This window comes from Chrysoperla carnea, assembly GCF_905475395.1.
Source record: "Chrysoperla carnea chromosome X unlocalized genomic scaffold, inChrCarn1.1 SUPER_X_unloc_117, whole genome shotgun sequence".
In the NCBI taxonomy this organism is placed as follows: domain Eukaryota; kingdom Metazoa; phylum Arthropoda; class Insecta; order Neuroptera; family Chrysopidae; genus Chrysoperla; species Chrysoperla carnea.
This window is the reverse complement of record NW_025408064.1, coordinates 16786-29424: the sequence shown is the minus strand read 5'-3', so window position 1 is coordinate 29424 and position 12639 is coordinate 16786. Positions and strand designations below refer to the sequence as shown.

General features: G+C 24.3%; 2 non-coding genes across 2 annotated transcripts; both read right to left on the bottom strand.

Annotated features, from left to right (window-relative positions):
- Nucleotides 1-4186: 4186 nt before the first annotated feature.
- LOC123303662 lies at nucleotides 4187-4305 on the bottom strand. The gene has a single exon (XR_006535762.1). It is a non-coding gene; the product is annotated as a 5S ribosomal RNA (ribosomal RNA).
- A 6352-nt stretch (nucleotides 4306-10657) lies between these two features.
- LOC123303661 lies at nucleotides 10658-10776 on the bottom strand. The gene has a single exon (XR_006535761.1). It is a non-coding gene; the product is annotated as a 5S ribosomal RNA (ribosomal RNA).
- Nucleotides 10777-12639: the final 1863 nt, after the last annotated feature.

Here is a 12639-nt window from a genome sequence, read left to right as displayed (position 1 = left end):
TTTTTGTTACTTAACTTATGTATTTAGAAAATTTATAATATTATTTATATAATTGACATAAAATCTTATAAATTGAAATTTTATTAATATGTATCAAAAGAAGAGAGTAACGTATTGATATAATATCAAAGGATACTGATTATTTAAATAACGAATACGTCATATATTGTTTGTGTAACGAAGTTCACTTGGCCATCTAGTTTAAAATAACATTTTCAATAGAAAGTTTATATGCTTTTTTTTTTTTTTTCTTTAATTATTAAAAAAATAAATTGAAATTTAATTCAATCAAATTTTATAATAATTTTAAAAAAATTTTTCCTTTTAAAAAATATTTTGTGATGTTGTGATAATATGTATTAATACAAGTGCATCCTGATACTTTTATCTCTAGTAAAGGTATGAGTATCATGAACAGTTTTGTTATCTAATGATATTATTTTGATAATATTTTGTGTATATTCTTATAATATTTTGTCTAAATATCATCATAATACAATATTATTTTGATAATATTTTATGAATATTCTTATAATATGTTACCTAAATGTCATCATAATATGATGAATTATTTCCATAATAACATATAAAAAAAGAAAAAAAAAAAAGAATCATTAATTTATAATTATTTAAATTGATTCTTTAAAAAAATATTATAATATATTATTTATAAAAATAATTTTTACTCTTATTTTAAATAAATTTGTGGCCTTTTATTAAAAGGCCTATGATCGATGTATTATTATTATAAAAATTAATGCAATGTTTTTAATTTATGCTTTCTTTTCAGTTTTCTTTGGTAATAACACTGCTTGAATGTTTGGTAATACACCACCTTGAGCAATTGTTACACCAGATAATAATTTATTTAATTCTTCATCATTACGAATTGCCAATTGTAAATGACGTGGAATGATACGTGTTTTTTTGTTATCACGGGCAGCATTACCAGCTAACTCGAGAACTTCTGCAGCCAAATATTCCATAACAGCAGCCAAATATACTGGGGCACCAGCACCTACTCGTTCAGCATAATTTCCTTTTCGTAATAATCTGTGAATTCTTCCAACAGGAAATTGTAATCCTGCTCGGCTTGATCTTGACTTTGCCTTTCCCTTTACTTTACCACCTTTACCTCGTCCAGACATAGCGAATAAATTTATTTAATTAATACTTTTTTTTGTAAATATAATCACACAGATGTGTACGTTACGGGGATTGTAACATAAATGTTTAAAATGTTATTTGGGTATTTTAATTTATAATATTTATAAAATATAAAACTTTAAAAATAAACCAATCACCTTATAGTATTATTTTCAGCCAATCAGAGAGTAGTATTCATTTTTATTGTTATATCCATCTTCGCGTATATAATACGCTAGTTGTATACACGACACGCTCATACATATACTGACTGGTGTTCTGTAACTATCTGTGTATATTAATTGTTTGTAACAATGCCACCAAAAACAAGTGGAAAAGCAGCAAAAAAAGCTGGCAAAGCTCAAAAAAATATATCAAAGAGTGATAAGAAAAAGAAGAGGAAGCGCAAGGAATCATATGCAATTTACATTTACAAAGTATTAAAACAAGTGCATCCTGATACTGGTATCTCTAGTAAAGCTATGAGTATCATGAACAGTTTTGTTAATGATATTTTTGAACGTATTGCTGCTGAAGCATCACGTTTAGCACATTATAATAAACGTTCAACAATCACAAGTCGGGAAATTCAAACCGCAGTTCGATTATTATTACCTGGTGAATTGGCAAAGCACGCTGTTAGTGAAGGTACTAAAGCTGTTACAAAATATACAAGTTCAAAATAAATAAATCGAAAATATTATTTAATTGATAACATAAAAATACATCAACATATAAAAACGGCTCTCTTTTTAAGAGAGCCATCAAATTTTTTAAATAAGAGTAAATTATTTTTATATATACAAAAAAATAAAATAAACAATTATTAATATCATATTTAATATAAAATTTTATATATTAATAGCTTGAATATATCTATTATTAGTATATCAATATTATTAATTTTAAATATAATAAAGGATATCGCGGAATATATATCGTAAATCAGTGTAATGCAAATGCATTACATTACCTTTATTATTTTCATTTTACATTTACTACTTGTTTATGTACGCTTATAATTATTAGAAAAATATTTTTAATAATTTTAAAAAATAAATGAAATAATAAAAATTTAATAATAAATTATTTATTGAAAGTATAAAAAATGGTATAGCAAAATCTTTATTTTCTTTGATTAAGGCGAAATGTTTTATTAGTTATAAATTCGATAATCTCCTATCGATACTTGTTACTCTTAACTTGTATATATAAAAAATATAATAGTATATTAATTTATAATAAAATTTTTTCAAAAATTCAATAAGTTATTGTAAAATAAAATAGATAATATACAAATTATAAGTTATTATTGCAGATATATTACAATAAAAAAAAAAAATAAATAAAAATATTTGGTAATGTATGTTATAAACAAAATAATTTGTTGTAAACAAATTATATAATATGTTATATTTATTAACAAATTTATTTACTCTTATATAAATAAAATTAGTGGCTTCCCAAAAAGGAAAGCCTGTTTAAATTTATCGGATGTATTAAATATTCTTTAATAAATTTACTAAATATTTTAAGTAAATTATTATATTTTCTTAACCTCCAAAACCATACAAAGTACGACCTTGTCGTTTTAATGCATATACAACATCCATAGCTGTAACTGTTTTACGTTTTGCGTGTTCAGTATATGTAACAGCATCCCGAATAACATTTTCAAGGAATACTTTAAGTACACCACGTGTTTCTTCATAAATTAAACCAGAGATACGTTTTACTCCACCTCGTCGTGCTAAACGACGAATTGCAGGTTTTGTAATACCTTGGATATTATCACGCAAAACTTTTCTATGACGTTTTGCACCCCCTTTTCCAAGACCCTTTCCACCTTTTCCTCTGCCAGTCATTTTAATAAAAAATTATTTACAATATTTTAACGAACGGATAACACGTGTGTTAACCTCACAAGTATTGTAATGTATGTGAGCGCCGGTACAATTGTGCCTTTTTATATAAAGCATTAAAGATTTTTTAAGCCACGCCTATACAATTTGATTAGTCCATACTCTGATAGCTATCCAATAGGATATGACAACAAAAATTTTGAAATTTCATATAAATATAAATACAACACATTTATTTCGCATTTAAACATTTGACTTTGTAGTATCAAATTGTCGAATATAATTTTTAAAATTGTGTGTTTTTTTGTAAAAACATTATTATTTGAAAATGGCTAGAACCAAGCAAACTGCACGTAAATCAACTGGTGGTAAAGCACCAAGAAAACAATTAGCAACGAAAGCTGCACGTAAAAGTGCACCAGCAACTGGTGGAGTAAAAAAACCACACAGATATCGTCCTGGTACAGTAGCTTTACGAGAAATTCGTCGTTATCAAAAAAGTACTGAATTGTTAATTCGTAAATTACCATTCCAACGTTTAGTACGTGAAATTGCACAAGATTTTAAAACCGATTTACGTTTCCAAAGTTCAGCTGTTATGGCATTACAAGAAGCTAGTGAAGCCTATTTAGTAGGTTTATTTGAAGATACCAATTTATGCGCAATTCATGCAAAGCGTGTTACAATTATGCCTAAGGATATACAATTGGCAAGACGTATTCGTGGAGAACGTGCATAAGCGTTTTAAATGACAATTTAAAAAAAAAAAAACAAATAAGAAATATTTTCGGTCCTATATATAGGACCAACATATATTATTAAATAAGAGTATATTATTTTTATTAAAAAATATATATATATATATATATATATAAATTATTGAAATAAAATTAAACATTATTAAAATTTTGTTATAATTATAAGCGATTGCTATTTCTAAAAATAAATAAATTTCATAAAATTTATATTATTTTATATTCATTTGAAATATTAAAAAAACTTCTCGCTTTAAAGTAACCATGATATGAGTTATAAATGCAATAAAATTTTATACAAAAAATAATATTTATTTGTTGACGAATAATATAAAAGGTTTACATTTCTAAATAACATATATTTATATATGGTGTGTAAAAAAAAAGAAAAGAAGAAAAATAATTTATATTTTTAATATAAAAAGGCAACCGCACACAGTGTTCCCAAGCGGTCACCCATCCAAGTACTGACTGTGCCCAATGTTGCTTAACTTCGGTGATCGGACGAGAACCGGTGTTTTCAACGTGGTATGGCTGTTGCCAGTAATAAATGAAAATTTTTACAAATATATATTTTTCATAAATATCATTAATATTAAAGTATATTATTAAAATTTTCAATGAAGTAATCAATTTAAATATATACTTATTTATTATACCATATATTTTAAATAAAAATGCAACCGCACACAGTATTCTCAAGTGGCCACCCATCCGTGGTACTGACTGTGGCAAATGTTTCTAAACTATTATTTTATAAAATATTTATACAAAAAATAATTTACTCTTATCAAATATTAATTTGTGGCCTGTATTAAGGCCTATGTTATTTTCATTTTTTAGCAAAAATAATGAAATATTTCAATATATTATTAAAGTAACAGATCATTTCTTTTTTGGTGCTGCTTTTTTAATTTTTGTAGGAGATGATTTGGCAACAGAAGCTTTCTTAGCTTTTGGTGCTTTCGGTTTACGAGCAGGGCTACTTTTGGCAGCGGATTTTGTACTTTTTGCTGGTTTTGCTTTAACTGGTGCTTTTTTTGATGCCGCTGATGATTTTGCAGTAACTTTTTTAGCAGCAGTTGATGATGATGGAGTCGCTTTTTTTGCTTTAGGCTTTTTGGCTGCCAATGATGTAGTTGTGGCTTTCTTTTCTTTTGGTGCCCGTTTACTTTTAGCACTCTTTGCTGAACCTTTTGCTCCACTTTCTTTTTTGGATACTTTTGATTTAGCTGAAGAATTAGATGAAGCGGAAGCAGCCAATTTGAATGAACCAGATGCACCTTTACCTTTAGTTTGTACCAAGGCTCCCTCAGTTACAGCAGCTTTTAAATATTTTTTAATAAATGGTGAAATTTTATCAGAATCCACTTTATAATTTGCAGCTAAATATTTTTTAATTGCTTGTAATGATGAACCACCACGTTCTTTTAAATTTTTAATTGCGTTAACAACCATTTCTGATGTACGTGGATGTGTTGGTTTTGAATGTTGTTTTGTACGTTTAGCACCAGAAGCTGTTGCTTTTTTTGTTGGTGTTGTAGAAGCAGCAGTAACCGCAGTTGCTGCAACAGCTGTAGAATTTTCTTCGGCCATATTTTTTTACTTTATAAAAATAATGTATTTATTATAAATATTTAAATGATAAAATATAATAATTCTATCAAATAAAAAATAAAGGTTTTCAATTATATCATTATTCACAATAATATAAGTCCCTATGTAAGTCAAAGTACCATGTAGAAAACACATAAAAATTAAATAGTATTTCTAATTTACTGTCGTAGTAAACATGATTTATTTTTTCAATTTCTATAATATATAAAATAATAAATTATAAATTTAATAATAATATTTATTTTATAAATTAAAATATATTTAATTTTTTTATTAACAATTATTAATAAACATAGTTTAATATTAATTATTTCAATCATACAAAACAATAATATTTTTAAGGTAAACTTAAAAAGTATATATTTTTATTTTTTATTTAATATCGATTTATTATAAATTATTAGTATATAAATAATTAAAAAATTTAATATATAAATATATATATTATAGTATAAGATTTCATTTTTAGAAAAACTTTTTTTGTCAATAATGAAAACGTATTATTATGAAATGTGTTAATCGAACATTGACAAAATATATTTCATTAGAAAATACTTTTATTTATGCATTAATATCAATAATTAACTATTAAATTAATTTTTTCATAATTATATAAAGAAATTTTATACTGATATAAGTATTTATATATTATAATATTTATTTTAAATATAAAAAAATTTATGACAAAATATATTATTAGAGTATTTGTTGAGATTAATATAAGATTATTTTAAATAAGAATTAATTTATATAATTATTAAAATATTATTAATTTTATGTTATGTAATTTTAATAAAAATAAATAATAATAATAATAAATATACAAATTTTTTAACAATTTAAATTTTATATGATCTAAATAATTTTGTTAAGTACGATATGAGAAATCATTGTAAGCTTCGTTAAGAAACTTTGTAATATAAAATAATAATAATAATATTAAATATATAAATAAATAAAATAAATTTGATATATATTTTTAGTTCATTCTGTGTATAAATCAAAGGATACCGAATAATTGGTAACGGATGCGATATATTATAGTATCGAGTATTAAAACATAATATATAAATTTATCTTGTTATTCAAATTTTTTGTTACTTAACTTATGTATTTAGAAAATTTATAATATTATTTATATAATTGACATAAAATCTTATAAATTGAAATTTTATTAATATGTATCAAAAGAAGAGAGTAACGTATTGATATAATATCAAAGGATACTGATTATTTAAATAACGAATACGTCATATATTGTTTGTGTAACGAAGTTCACTTGGCCATCTAGTTTAAAATAACATTTTCAATAGAAAGTTTATATGCTTTTTTTTTTTTTTTCTTTAATTATTAAAAAAATAAATTGAAATTTAATTCAATCAAATTTTATAATAATTTTAAAAAAATTTTTCCTTTTAAAAAATATTTTGTGATGTTGTGATAATATGTATTAATACAAGTGCATCCTGATACTTTTATCTCTAGTAAAGGTATGAGTATCATGAACAGTTTTGTTATCTAATGATATTATTTTGATAATATTTTGTGTATATTCTTATAATATTTTGTCTAAATATCATCATAATACAATATTATTTTGATAATATTTTATGAATATTCTTATAATATGTTACCTAAATGTCATCATAATATGATGAATTATTTCCATAATAACATATAAAAAAAGAAAAAAAAAAAAGAATCATTAATTTATAATTATTTAAATTGATTCTTTAAAAAAATATTATAATATATTATTTATAAAAATAATTTTTACTCTTATTTTAAATAAATTTGTGGCCTTTTATTAAAAGGCCTATGATCGATGTATTATTATTATAAAAATTAATGCAATGTTTTTAATTTATGCTTTCTTTTCAGTTTTCTTTGGTAATAACACTGCTTGAATGTTTGGTAATACACCACCTTGAGCAATTGTTACACCAGATAATAATTTATTTAATTCTTCATCATTACGAATTGCCAATTGTAAATGACGTGGAATGATACGTGTTTTTTTGTTATCACGGGCAGCATTACCAGCTAACTCGAGAACTTCTGCAGCCAAATATTCCATAACAGCAGCCAAATATACTGGGGCACCAGCACCTACTCGTTCAGCATAATTTCCTTTTCGTAATAATCTGTGAATTCTTCCAACAGGAAATTGTAATCCTGCTCGGCTTGATCTTGACTTTGCCTTTCCCTTTACTTTACCACCTTTACCTCGTCCAGACATAGCGAATAAATTTATTTAATTAATACTTTTTTTTGTAAATATAATCACACAGATGTGTACGTTACGGGGATTGTAACATAAATGTTTAAAATGTTATTTGGGTATTTTAATTTATAATATTTATAAAATATAAAACTTTAAAAATAAACCAATCACCTTATAGTATTATTTTCAGCCAATCAGAGAGTAGTATTCATTTTTATTGTTATATCCATCTTCGCGTATATAATACGCTAGTTGTATACACGACACGCTCATACATATACTGACTGGTGTTCTGTAACTATCTGTGTATATTAATTGTTTGTAACAATGCCACCAAAAACAAGTGGAAAAGCAGCAAAAAAAGCTGGCAAAGCTCAAAAAAATATATCAAAGAGTGATAAGAAAAAGAAGAGGAAGCGCAAGGAATCATATGCAATTTACATTTACAAAGTATTAAAACAAGTGCATCCTGATACTGGTATCTCTAGTAAAGCTATGAGTATCATGAACAGTTTTGTTAATGATATTTTTGAACGTATTGCTGCTGAAGCATCACGTTTAGCACATTATAATAAACGTTCAACAATCACAAGTCGGGAAATTCAAACCGCAGTTCGATTATTATTACCTGGTGAATTGGCAAAGCACGCTGTTAGTGAAGGTACTAAAGCTGTTACAAAATATACAAGTTCAAAATAAATAAATCGAAAATATTATTTAATTGATAACATAAAAATACATCAACATATAAAAACGGCTCTCTTTTTAAGAGAGCCATCAAATTTTTTAAATAAGAGTAAATTATTTTTATATATACAAAAAAATAAAATAAACAATTATTAATATCATATTTAATATAAAATTTTATATATTAATAGCTTGAATATATCTATTATTAGTATATCAATATTATTAATTTTAAATATAATAAAGGATATCGCGGAATATATATCGTAAATCAGTGTAATGCAAATGCATTACATTACCTTTATTATTTTCATTTTACATTTACTACTTGTTTATGTACGCTTATAATTATTAGAAAAATATTTTTAATAATTTTAAAAAATAAATGAAATAATAAAAATTTAATAATAAATTATTTATTGAAAGTATAAAAAATGGTATAGCAAAATCTTTATTTTCTTTGATTAAGGCGAAATGTTTTATTAGTTATAAATTCGATAATCTCCTATCGATACTTGTTACTCTTAACTTGTATATATAAAAAATATAATAGTATATTAATTTATAATAAAATTTTTTCAAAAATTCAATAAGTTATTGTAAAATAAAATAGATAATATACAAATTATAAGTTATTATTGCAGATATATTACAATAAAAAAAAAAAATAAATAAAAATATTTGGTAATGTATGTTATAAACAAAATAATTTGTTGTAAACAAATTATATAATATGTTATATTTATTAACAAATTTATTTACTCTTATATAAATAAAATTAGTGGCTTCCCAAAAAGGAAAGCCTGTTTAAATTTATCGGATGTATTAAATATTCTTTAATAAATTTACTAAATATTTTAAGTAAATTATTATATTTTCTTAACCTCCAAAACCATACAAAGTACGACCTTGTCGTTTTAATGCATATACAACATCCATAGCTGTAACTGTTTTACGTTTTGCGTGTTCAGTATATGTAACAGCATCCCGAATAACATTTTCAAGGAATACTTTAAGTACACCACGTGTTTCTTCATAAATTAAACCAGAGATACGTTTTACTCCACCTCGTCGTGCTAAACGACGAATTGCAGGTTTTGTAATACCTTGGATATTATCACGCAAAACTTTTCTATGACGTTTTGCACCCCCTTTTCCAAGACCCTTTCCACCTTTTCCTCTGCCAGTCATTTTAATAAAAAATTATTTACAATATTTTAACGAACGGATAACACGTGTGTTAACCTCACAAGTATTGTAATGTATGTGAGCGCCGGTACAATTGTGCCTTTTTATATAAAGCATTAAAGATTTTTTAAGCCACGCCTATACAATTTGATTAGTCCATACTCTGATAGCTATCCAATAGGATATGACAACAAAAATTTTGAAATTTCATATAAATATAAATACAACACATTTATTTCGCATTTAAACATTTGACTTTGTAGTATCAAATTGTCGAATATAATTTTTAAAATTGTGTGTTTTTTTGTAAAAACATTATTATTTGAAAATGGCTAGAACCAAGCAAACTGCACGTAAATCAACTGGTGGTAAAGCACCAAGAAAACAATTAGCAACGAAAGCTGCACGTAAAAGTGCACCAGCAACTGGTGGAGTAAAAAAACCACACAGATATCGTCCTGGTACAGTAGCTTTACGAGAAATTCGTCGTTATCAAAAAAGTACTGAATTGTTAATTCGTAAATTACCATTCCAACGTTTAGTACGTGAAATTGCACAAGATTTTAAAACCGATTTACGTTTCCAAAGTTCAGCTGTTATGGCATTACAAGAAGCTAGTGAAGCCTATTTAGTAGGTTTATTTGAAGATACCAATTTATGCGCAATTCATGCAAAGCGTGTTACAATTATGCCTAAGGATATACAATTGGCAAGACGTATTCGTGGAGAACGTGCATAAGCGTTTTAAATGACAATTTAAAAAAAAAAAAACAAATAAGAAATATTTTCGGTCCTATATTTAGGACCAACATATATTATTAAATAAGAGTATATTATTTTTATTAAAAAATATATATATATATATATATATATAAATTATTGAAATAAAATTAAACATTATTAAAATTTTGTTATAATTATAAGCGATTGCTATTTCTAAAAATAAATAAATTTCATAAAATTTATATTATTTTATATTCATTTGAAATATTAAAAAAACTTCTCGCTTTAAAGTAACCATGATATGAGTTATAAATGCAATAAAATTTTATACAAAAAATAATATTTATTTGTTGACGAATAATATAAAAGGTTTACATTTCTAAATAACATATATTTATATATGGTGTGTAAAAAAAAAGAAAAGAAGAAAAATAATATATATTTTTAATATAAAAAGGCAACCGCACACAGTGTTCCCAAGCGGTCACCCATCCAAGTACTGACTGTGCCCAATGTTGCTTAACTTCGGTGATCGGACGAGAACCGGTGTTTTCAACGTGGTATGGCTGTTGCCAGTAATAAATGAAAATTTTTACAAATATATATTTTTCATAAATATCATTAATATTAAAGTATATTATTAAAATTTTCAATGAAGTAATCAATTTAAATATATACTTATTTATTATACCATATATTTTAAATAAAAATGCAACCGCACACAGTATTCTCAAGTGGCCACCCATCCGTGGTACTGACTGTGGCAAATGTTTCTAAACTATTATTTTATAAAATATTTATACAAAAAATAATTTACTCTTATCAAATATTAATTTGTGGCCTGTATTAAGGCCTATGTTATTTTCATTTTTTAGCAAAAATAATGAAATATTTCAATATATTATTAAAGTAACAGATCATTTCTTTTTTGGTGCTGCTTTTTTAATTTTTGTAGGAGATGATTTGGCAACAGAAGCTTTCTTAGCTTTTGGTGCTTTCGGTTTACGAGCAGGGCTACTTTTGGCAGCGGATTTTGTACTTTTTGCTGGTTTTGCTTTAACTGGTGCTTTTTTTGATGCCGCTGATGATTTTGCAGTAACTTTTTTAGCAGCAGTTGATGATGATGGAGTCGCTTTTTTTGCTTTAGGCTTTTTGGCTGCCAATGATGTAGTTGTGGCTTTCTTTTCTTTTGGTGCCCGTTTACTTTTAGCACTCTTTGCTGAGCCTTTTGCTCCACTTTCTTTTTTGGATCCTTTTGATTTAGCTGAAGAATTAGATGAAGCGGAAGCAGCCAATTTGAATGAACCAGATGCACCTTTACCTTTAGTTTGTACCAAGGCTCCCTCAGTTACAGCAGCTTTTAAATATTTTTTAATAAATGGTGAAATTTTATCAGAATCCACTTTATAATTTGCAGCTAAATATTTTTTAATTGCTTGTAATGATGAACCACCACGTTCTTTTAAATTTTTAATTGCGTTAACAACCATTTCTGATGTACGTGGATGTGTTGGTTTTGAATGTTGTTTTGTACGTTTAGCACCAGAAGCTGTTGCTTTTTTTGTTGGTGTTGTAGAAGCAGCAGTAACCGCAGTTGCTGCAACAGCTGTAGAATTTTCTTCGGCCATATTTTTTTACTTTATAAAAATAATGTATTTATTATAAATATTTAAATGATAAAATATAATAATTCTATCAAATAAAAAATAAAGGTTTTCAATTATATCATTATTCACAATAATATAAGTCCCTATGTAAGTCAAAGTACCATGTAGAAAACACATAAAAATTAAATAGTATTTCTAATTTACTGTCGTAGTAAACATGATTTATTTTTTCAATTTCTATAATATATAAAATAATAAATTATAAATTTAATAATAATATTTATTTTATAAATTAAAATATATTTAATTTTTTTATTAACAATTATTAATAAACATAGTTTAATATTAATTATTTCAATCATACAAAACAATAATATTTTTAAGGTAAACTTAAAAAGTATATATTTTTATTTTTTATTTAATATCGATTTATTATAAATTATTAGTATATAAATAATTAAAAAATTTAATATATAAATATATATATTATAGTATAAGATTTCATTTTTAGAAAAACTTTTTTTGTCAATAATGAAAACGTATTATTATGAAATGTGTTAATCGAACATTGACAAAATATATTTCATTAGAAAATACTTTTATTTATGCATTAATATCAATAATTAACTATTAAATTAATTTTTTCATAATTATATAAAGAAATTTTATACTGATATAAGTATTTATATATTATAATATTTATTTTAAATATAAAAAAATTTATGACAAAATATATTATTAGAGTATTTGTTGAGATTAATATAAGATTATTTTAAATAAGAATTAATTTATATAATTATTAAAATATTATTAATTTTATGTTATGTAAT